Genomic DNA, 10224 nt, shown 5'->3' with positions numbered 1-10224 from the left:
GGGCGGGGTTGCGGCTGGCCCGGTGAGGAAGCGGAGCCAGGAGGCGCCTGGCAAGGAGGCGAGAAGCAGCGAGCGGGGAAGGTAGCGCGGCGGCGGCGAGCAGAGCGGGTGGCGGTGAGTACTGACGGTAGGCGGCGATGAAGGCAACGGCGGAGGCTGGCTGGGAGGCACGTGACAGCCGCGTCTCCCTGACGTCACGGCCGACTCCCGTGATGTCACTGGCGCTCTCCCTTCCACCGCATTGGGCCCTCCCCTCCCCCACCGCAGCATTCCTTCATAGGGTCTTTCTCCTTGTTTTGCTCAGTTTTTCTTCCTCCTCCTCCCTTTCGTTTCTTCCCATGGAGGGTCCTTTTTGACCCAAGTTGGGCGTTTAATTCCCCCGCTCGGGAACCTGCCTCTCAGTCCCCAGGCTTGATGCCCTCTTTCCTTCCCACCCGACGTGAACCCTCCCCCACCAGCCTTCTTCCCTTCCTGTTCTTCCTTCCTAATTGAGTGATTAATTGATTTCTCCCACAAAACCAAGACATAACTTGCTTCTGTTTCCCACTGACCTGTTATAAGGACATCAGGAAAACTTGGCTGCGGCAGGATGAGACCAGAGGCCTATCTAGAACTGCGGCCAGCCCCATGATCCCCACGCCCCTGTGAAAAGCCCCTCTGAGCAGTGCACATGGACAACAACCTCTCCTCCATTTCTGTTCTCCAGCCACTGGTATTCAAAGGCAAAGGAAATTCTGGCTCTGACCATTGGTCCATCTGGCTCAGACAGTGGGAAACCTTTATTCTGTCCCAGGGTTGCATTCTGTGAGGCGCAGCCTTCTGGCGCCCTCATAGCAGTGGTGACTGGGGCCAGGGCAAAAGTGAGTGGAGCAGTAGGTGTGGATCTCTCCTCAGGTTTTACAGACGCTTACCTCTCCATCTTCACTTTAGGTAAGCAAGAAACACCATCACAGTTCAAGTGCACTTTTCAGCCAGACAAAAACACTAAAAAAGGGGGGGCATAGCCTGAGTAGCCCTCCACTAATAAAGTTTTATGTAATTTATTTTAGATTCCTAAATGGAGACGTAGGAAGGACTTTTTCAAAATTGTAGAAAACACAAACATCAACATAACCTAACATTTGTCCCAGCAAATATATAGTCATGTAATATATGTTACAATAAAACTCCATCATCTTACCATTGATCTCAGTAGACCAGACTTTCTCAACCTTAGGTCCTCAGAAGTTGTTGGACTACAACTCCCATCATCCCTAGCTATCAGGACTAGTGGTGAGGGATGGTGAGAGTTGTAGTTCAAGATCTGGGAACCTAAGGTTGAGAAAGGCTGGTCTACTCTACACCGACTGGCAGAGGCTCTCGTGTTTTTTTAGATAGAAGCTTTTCTCTAACCTTAATGCTGATTTTCTTTCTCTCGATCTTTTCTGCCCACCATTTTGAGGGTCCCTCACTCAGTGGGAGAGCAAATGCTTTGCACACAGAAACTCCCAGGTTCCCTTATTGTTGAGTTGGTTTTGTTTCCAGAGCAATTGAGTAACCAGCAACCAAATTTTTAAAATAGTTCTTTAGACAAATTCATGGAGGTTAGGGCAGCCACTTGCTACTAGCCACGATGGCTATGTTTTGCTTCCAGTGTTGGAGACAGTGTGCATCTGAATTCCATTTGCAGGGATTCCCAAGTGGGGAGAGGGTTGTCATATGTTGGCGGACAAGGAGGGGCTTGGTCCCATTGGGCCCGCAAAAACAGTGAGGATGTTAAGTGATGGGCCAGCCCATGAAATTTGGAAAGAAGGAGGATGTGTGCACCAGTGGTTTGCAGTTCACGCAGGCAGGCCTGTTGAAGACTAGCCTGTGTGCATACCTGAGGGATGAACATTTTTGTTGTTTTAAATTTGTGCACTTAAAACAACAATCCCTGAAGGTATTTTTTTATTATTATTGTTCTTTTTGGCATTTTTATCCTACTCAACAGTGAAATAAGGCTACCAGAGTGGCTTACAATGAGAAGATAGTCTCTGCCCTGAAGCTATCTAAGAGGGCTTCCATTGTCACTATTTTCAGGTGGGTTTCAATTACACACTGGCACACTCAGGTTCTGCAGTTGTAGTGGATTGAGCTTTGTTTCCACAAAAGATCAGATGTCTTGCAATAAGTGATGAAGCGGGGAGTGGAAATCATTGCAAACTGCGTGAGTAACGCTTGCTTTGATGCAGCACTATCTAACCTCCCCACAAATGAATCAGAATGATACCCAGCGTAATCTAATCTCCCTGCAGATTGATCAGTATGAATGCTCAGTAAACACAATGTCTGGAAGTGCCCTGCTAGTCATGACACAAAAGGAAAAGGGTTTGGGAGGGAGGAGAAAAAACCTAGCCCAGGTTTTTCCTGCAAACAGCAGGAAAGGAAGAGCTTGGAGAGACAGAGGCCAAAGTTTCTGGTCTTTTAATTTTTATAATTTTGTTGTGCACTACCTTGAGGGGCAAATGGACAAGTGAGATGAAACACTGATAAAAAGCAATGCCACTATCAAGTTCAACATGGTTGCCACATGCTTCTGTTCAGATTTTGGTGCTCCCTGCTTTCCCTGTTTTATAAGAACTGGGTGGTCTCAGGGTGAGGTTATTCTTACTGATTTGCCTGCATCTTTGGCCAAAATTTTGTCCAGACACCCCCCTCCCTTTTGCCCCTTCCACCCTGGCAGGGAGGTGTCCTAGCGGGGGACATCCTTCGAGCCCCCTTTCCAGCAGGAACACATTGTCCAAGTGTAGCGGAACTAACATTTCCCAGCCAACTGCTTGGCACAGCCAGGCTTTTCTCAAGTCTGTGCACGAAAAGGAGCCTGACGGCAATACTTCTTTTGGAGAGATGTTCCTTCCCATCCTGGCTTGCAAGCTAAAGCTTGTGAGAAAACGGTGCCTCCAGGAAAACAAAGACATAGGAACGTGTGATCTATGATGTGCGTTCTGAATGAGAACCTCTGTTTTTACCTTTTTTCCTCTGGAGAATGCTGTGGCTCAGTGAAAGGTGTATCTGCTTTGCACGCACAAGGTCCCAGGTACAATCCCTGGTGTCTCCAGGTAGGGCTGGGGGAGTTACGTCCCTGAAATCCTGGAGAGCCGCTGCCAGTCAGTGTAGGCAGTATTGAGCCAGATGGACTGATGGTCTAACTCGGTATAAGGCAACTTACTGTGTTCCTGTTTGCTGTGGTCCAGGTAGACCAGGAAGCACACAGGAAGTGTCTGATGAAGGAGGCGAAACCAGCGGAGGTAATGAGACAGGGTTTGGTCTGAAGCCGCTTGTCAGCATAGCGTGTACTTAAACCATGCAACTCGCTTCCGCAGGAGGCAGGGATAGCTGCCAAGTTGGATGCCTTTAAAAGAGGAATGGGCAAATTCATGGAGGAGAAGGCTATCAATGGCTACTAGCCACGATGGCACTGCTCTGCCTCAACAGTCAGAGGCAGCAATGCTTCTGAATACCAGTTGCTGGAAGTCACAGGAAGGGAGAGGTGCTCTTGTGCCTGGGTCCTGCTTTTGCATTTCCCATTGGGGTATCTGGTTGGCCACAGTGAGAACATCCAGCAAGCTGTTTGTATAATATTGTGATGCAGATGTGATTATTAATAATCATTCTAGTTTAGTCATTCCTAAGCCTTTGCATGAAGTAGCCAGGGTCTTGTGAGAACAGGATGCTGGACTAGATGGGACATTGGCTTGCTCTGGTAGGTCTCTTCTTCCCTTCTTCAGTAAGTCCCAGAAATGCAATAATCCAAGTTGGGACAGCTTAGTCGGCAGAGCATGAGACTCTTAATTTCAGGATTGTGGGTTTGAGTCCCACATGGGGCAAAAGATTCCTGCATTGCAGGGGGTTGGGCTAGATGACCCTCGCAGTCCCTTCCAACTCTTCAATTCTGTGGGATGCTGGCGCTGTGCTTCTTTAAGGCGATTCACCCCCAGGAACCCCAGTAGTTCTTCCACATTCCTCTTCCCTTCTTTGATGGCAACACTCCAACCGCCAAATGTTTTTCTCCAGGTGTAACAAAAGTGTCCCAATAACTTGCAGCAACCGACAAAGAGATCATATTTTACCTGCCAGTGCTTTCCTAGTGTCTGACTGAAAGGCACAGAAAAAGTTTTTGCCTGCTGGCCGTGACGTAACTCAGTCACTGACTTAATCTCAGCTCTTTCCCCTCTGTCCCTGCCCACAGTGGTTCATTTTCTGTGTATTCTTGGCTGCTAATCTTGTTTGCATGAGTGAACGTGGGGAGAAGTAAAGGGCCTTTGCCCAAGAGCCAACCAAGGAGAGACGTCACCTGGCTGAATCTGGCACGGGAGATGTTTTGCTCTGAAAACCTGGAAGCGGGTTGACTAGGTTAAACTAGGCTTGGACTAGGTTAAATGCAGATTACTTGTTTTGGCAGGGGGCATATGCTGTAGCCTTGTGGGATAGTTTATCCAAATATCCCTCAGTGCCCACTTCGGGCTAGTGGGCAGCCGCTGGATTTGTGCTGCAGTCGTGAGTTGCCTAGGGCAACCGGCTGGTGTTTGTTTTGAGAGAGAAAGCTCAGCTACATGAACCTTTGGTCTCATCCAGCAGGGTCATTCTTAAGTAAGGATTCTAGGCCTAGTGCTGTCTGCCAGAACACTCACGTGATGACACTTTTCTCTCTCCTCCTCCCTCTTAAAAACCAGATTTTCTGCAAACTTTGGCTTTTCGCCTGCATTCTTGAGTTGCCTGGTTGTGCGCCTGTGGGACCACTTCCCTCTCTTCCTTCCTCCTCTACGATTGTAAGTTATTGTATATCAGTGGGTCTTCTCAGTGGTGGCACTCACCCTGTGAAATGCCCTCCCATCAGATGTCAAACAGATAAACAACCATTTGACTTTTAGAAGACCTCTGAAGGCACCCCTGTTCAGGGAAGCTTTTAATGGTTGATGTTTTATTGTGTTTTCAATATTTTGTTGGGAGCTGCCCAGAGTGGCTGGGGCAACCCAGTCAGCTGGGCGGCATACAAATAATAAAATTATGATGATGATGATGCCAAAGCCCCCCTCTGTCTTCTGCTTGTGTCTTGGATGCCAATGGTTCTTTAGAAATAAATATTAGTAGGGGTTTTCCCATGACACTCAGCAACCAGTCTTGGATTGAAAAACTTTAGTCAGAGTGGCCCTGCTGGGCTTATATGTGTTTTTCTGCCTCCGCAGATGCAAGAGAGCTTGGATTCCACCCCGCTCTCCCCCAGCTTAGCTCCATGCTTGATTATTACAGGAGAATGATTGTGCAAACACACACACACACACACACACACACACACACACTCCTCCTTTGAAAAACTGGCTTTCAATTGACATTTGTGTAATTTTTCCAGAGCGGGGGAAGGCGCTGTCTCCTGGGTCCTGCTGTCTGACTGTTTGCCAGGGACCGGAGCCCTTCCTATTGGGGCCAGGCTGCTCTGAAAGGGAGCACGTGATGCTTGCTAAACTGGATTTTCTTTTCATGCGGCAAAAGCATGCTTTGGGGAAAGTGTTGCGGAGGGGGCGGGCAGCTCTGCGGGGAACCAGCATTGGCAGAAGCACCATCATTGCAGGCAGAGTACAGGACTGCAGTTGAACCAGCCGAAAATTTGTTGGGAAAGGAGATGTGGAGATTATTCAGTCCGAACTCTGCATTAATGTGAAGAATAAAAAAGTGAGGGTGTAGGGCTCTGATTCAGGCGGCCTGGTGGCTTCGGTTATAAGGAAGGCCATACTGGGGCCTTTCCAGAAGCCCACCGTTGTTCAGCACCCTGTCCCAGCAGCTGGCCAGATGCTCTAGGGAGCTTCCAAACAGAGCAGGAAGTCCTCATCCTGGTTTCCCTTTTCTGCATTTTTTTCCAGGTCTAGAATATCCTCTTCGAGGGGAAGCAAGTTCACATAGTTTGAGGAGCGCTTAGTTAAATTATGGAACTTTCTCCTGCAGGAGGCAATGTTGGCCATCAACTTGGATGCCTCTAAAAGTGGATTAGACCAATTCATGGAGGAGAGGTCTATCCATAGCTACTAGCCAGGATGGCTATGCTCTTCCCTCCTTCATTCTGCCCTTCTGAATCTCAGTTGCTGGAAACCTCAGGAGGGGAGAGTGTTGCTCTGGTGATTGGGTCCTGCTTTTGGGCTTCTCATTGGGGCATCTGGTTGGGCCACTGGGAGAACAGGATGCTGGACTCGATGGGCCACTGGCCTGATCCAGCAGGCTTTCTTTTTGTTCTCATCATTGACTTTGCTCTGCAGTGGTAAGCTGAATGTTCCAAGAGTTGAAAAAACAAAGGGAAGTGTGGAAAGGTTTAGTGAGATTAAAGTGGAAAGGGACCTTTGCCTTTCTTCCTACGATAAGAGAACAGTGTGAGTTGTGTAAGATTGGAGGCAGGGGCCTCAACAAAAGGGAAAGGGGAGAGGATTCCACCTTGCCGGAAAAAACCAGTCTACTAGCATTAAGAGAGCAACTTAGTGCCCTGCAGATGTTTTAGGCAGAAACCTCAGTCAGCCCTGGCCAGCATGGCTGTGGCTGATGGGAGTTGTAATCCTAAGAGGGACTACAATTGATGGCGAAAGTTGTGGGCACAAATGGCCATGCTGTCTAAGACTAATGGGAGCTCTAGTCCAAAACTACAAGGCCACTAGGAAGGCTGACCTAGAGCAGTGTGGTGCCATTGATTGATTGATCACATTTATATCCCGCCTTTTTCTCCACGGAGCTCAAGGTGGCATACATGGTTCTCCCTCCCCATTTTATCCTCTCAACAACCCTGTGCGGGAGGTTAAGAAGCAGTGACTGTCCCAAGGTCTCCCAATAAGCTTCATAGCCGAGTGGGGAATTGAACCCTGGTCTCTCCTGGCTCCAACACTCGATAACCACCCTGGCTCTACACTGGACTACACTACCACTGTGACATCCCTGGAGACAGATCTGGGAGCTGATGTTCCAAAGAACTTGTACTCTGTTCTGAATGGCTCAGAAAACAACCTTTACTACAAAGTGAGGTGGCTGAGCTGGTCTCGTGAGTGAGCTTTGGCCACGGCTCAGCCAGCCTTCCTTGGATAAGCCCTGCTTACACCTCACTGTACCAGATGCGTCTGTAGTTAGATGCTGCCCAACTTGTCAAATTCACAGCAGCCAGGCTTTGGGTAGGACTGTGTGTCCTGAATGCTAATTTGTCTCCACGTCTGGAAAACCTGTACTCTGTGACCTGCATGAAATATGCAAAATGTATCTGCATAATTCCTTTTTGGTTTGTATACTCTGCCATTAGGGATTTTGCATAATGTGTTCTGTGACAAGAACAAGAAGTTGGGTAAGGATGGAAATTGAAACGTACTGCCGCTGAAATGTTCCAAAGAGATGAGTGAACAAACTTTTAATACCACAGTGGATAAAAAAAAATGTTTAAATGACATAGAATAAAGGAATGAATATGAATGCTTTAATATAATAATAAATATCATAATCTGGCCACGTCAGTGCCTAATCCACAAACTAGTGTTCTTGTGACTGCTGTTTGCCTAAAACCAAACACATTTCAGCCCAGTGGGTCTTCTTCTGGTCCAATATGCTAACCGCTCATAATGAAATGCACAAGTAATAGTCCTGCTTATGTGTTAAGAAAAAATAGTATCAAAAGTGGTATTCTTACAATGGTTGTGCCCAATTGCATGTCTTTTTGGGGCATCTTCCAAAGTTCTCTTTTGCAGATATCAGCTAGTCATGGGAAGATACAATATGCTAAGGATTATCAATGTATTTGGATGCCTTTGTATGATTTTACTGTTTTAACATGTCAGTAAAGGCTAGTAGTAGTAGCAAAGTGCACCAATCCTCAGCCATTGAAAACTCTGTTCAGCCAATCAGCTTCCTGACTTTTTAAACTTTTCCGGGGCTAGAAACCTGGTTTCTATTTTTTTTTAAAATTGTTCTTGTTAAGGAACATGTGTACCTCAGGAGATAAAATGCGGCCATCCTTTGCCTGTGCCCTACACAAATGGTAGAAGTGTGGTGGTGTACCAAGAGCCCTGCTTAGGTATTTCCACCCTGAGTAAAGGGGATCTCTGGTGGTTCCCACAAGAGACTTGAGCTGATGCGGAGATTAATCCTGCTTGTCATCTTGTCACAGTTGCTTTAGACTTGGGGATCTTCTTGTCACGGGCAGTGACAGGCCTTCTCGGGTGTGTGCCAACCTAATCTGGCTCGATATATTGAGCAAAGTCAGATCTTCTGTGTCCACTGTCTTCTTTGGTGCACAGAGACCATTTCAGTCTCTGAATCGTTACAAAAGCAGCCCCTGTTCTTGAATGGGATCTTGGTAGATCTGCCCTGTAGGCAGGAAAATGTTAAAACAGGTCACAGACGTGGCGTTTCACCTTTGAATTGCTCGCACAGGCGAGCAAGAATGAAAACATTTCCGTGTAAAACAGGCTGCGGAGCAAGGGCCACATGCCAGCCGTGAGGCCTGAGATGAAAATGGGTGGAGTAGTGGATGTGTTTCTTAACTTCACCCCTTCCCTGCGCTATTCATTTCAAGTGCCACCACACTGTTTTAAACAGTCATGGCTCCGCAAAATGGATTACGGGAACTGTAGCTTCTTAAGGGTGCTAAGAGTTGATAGGAGACTCCCCTATTCCTGTCCCAGAGTTCCCTGTGGGAAGGGATTGGCTGCTGCACCACTCTGGAAATTGTAGGCTCTGGAATAAATAGGCTTTCCCTCAGAACGCTCAGCACCTGTAACAAATAGTTCCCAGGATGCTTTGCGGAGTGGAAGCCATGATGGTTTAAAGTGGAGTGACGCTGCTTTAAACGCATAGTGCAGATAAGGCCTTTGTGGCAGGCTGCATTTTGGTCATGTGAAAGTCAGAGTTTTCCACACACTCCTCCCCTCCCCTGATCTCTCTCCATCCTCCAAGCAAGGCAAGCAAGAAATCCAATCCCACTTCTAGCCAGGCAAAAGCACTCAAGGTGGAGGCATGGAGCAGGCCTGAGGGGAGGCCTGGAGGTATATTTATCCGTTACTGTTTGTGTGTTGCCACAGTTTGGGTGCCATCCCACACTGGCTGAGGCTGATGTACCTCAAAACACCTGGGGTGGCACATGTATCTCACTATACGTGTAATCTCACTGTATACAAGTTGTACAAGTGACAATAAAGTAAAGTAGGCGGATCTTGTGGTAAATGATTCAGAAGCATGGCGTGAGGATGTGCTTTGGCTGACCCGTAACTTATTTCATTCCTCCTCATTCCCACAGGCCACAGTTCTGCTCTTTTGAACCCAGGACATCAAGCTGGGCGAGTGAAGGGTGGCCAGGATTGGACCAAATGCTCTAGAGGAGGACAGTGGCCTTGAAGGTATGTTTCCTGTTCAGCTAAATCTCTCTGATGAACTAATATTATTATTATTATTATTATTATTAATAATAATAATAATAATAATAATAATAATAATTTTTATTTATACCCCGCCCTCCCCAGCCAAGGCTGGGCTCAGGGCAGCTAACAAGCACTAATAAAAACAAGTTGAATGAACACAACTTAAAAACAAAATTAAAATACAACATTTAAATATTGAAACATTAAAATATTAAAATGTAGCCTCATCGCAGGAGGCGAAAGGAAAAGAAAAAAGAAAGAGGGGGAGGGAAATCAAATTGGCTCCAAGCCAAAGGCCAGGCGGAACAACTCTGTCTTACAGGCCCTGCGGAAAGAAATCAGACCCTGCAGGGCCCTGGTCTCATGAGGCAGAGCGTTCCACCAGGCCAGAGCCAGAGTTGAAAAGGCCCTGGCTCTGGGTGAAGCTAATCTAACTTCCTTAGGGCCTGGGACATGTGGGCCGACTAGCCTCAGGCTTACTCCAAATGGTCATGAACTGGGTAAGAACGGACACCATTAAACTGTGGAACTCGCTTCCGCAGGAGGCAACGATGGCCTCCAGCTTTAGAAGAGTATTCATTGAATTCATGGAGGATGGGGCTATCGATAGCCCAAACAACTATGCTCTGCCTCTACAGTCTTGAGGCAGAAAAGCTTCTGTATGCCAGTTGCTGGAAAGCACAGGAGGGGAGAGGGCTCTTGTGCTTGGGTCCTGCTTTCGGGTTTCCACGGGCGTCTGGATGGCCACTATGAGAAGAGGATGCTGGGCTGGATGGGCCATTGGCCTGACTCAGCAGGCTGTTCTGATGTTCTTATGTAAATGCCAATA

The 10224-nt window shown here is 47.5% G+C and overlaps 1 protein-coding gene across 3 annotated transcripts in view; it reads left to right on the top strand.

The window, feature by feature from the left end:
* PC (pyruvate carboxylase) overlaps positions 1-10224 on the top strand; it is a 250421-nt gene continuing 240197 nt past the window's right edge. Inside the window, exons 1-2 of one of the 3 annotated variants that reach the window (XM_028710546.2) lie at positions 1-114; positions 9275-9374. The gene's annotated coding sequence lies outside the window, so the exon portion shown is untranslated. Of the gene's footprint in view, positions 128-4694; positions 4791-9274; positions 9375-10224 lie in introns of those variants that run through there. The other 2 variants (XM_028710551.2, XM_028710549.2) reach the window with 2 other exon arrangements.

Source organism: Podarcis muralis, chromosome 16 (genome assembly GCF_964188315.1).
Source record: "Podarcis muralis chromosome 16, rPodMur119.hap1.1, whole genome shotgun sequence".
In the NCBI taxonomy this organism is placed as follows: Eukaryota; Metazoa; Chordata; class Lepidosauria; order Squamata; family Lacertidae; genus Podarcis; species Podarcis muralis.
Note: the sequence above shows the minus strand (reverse complement) of the source record. Positions and strands in the feature narration are given on the sequence as shown.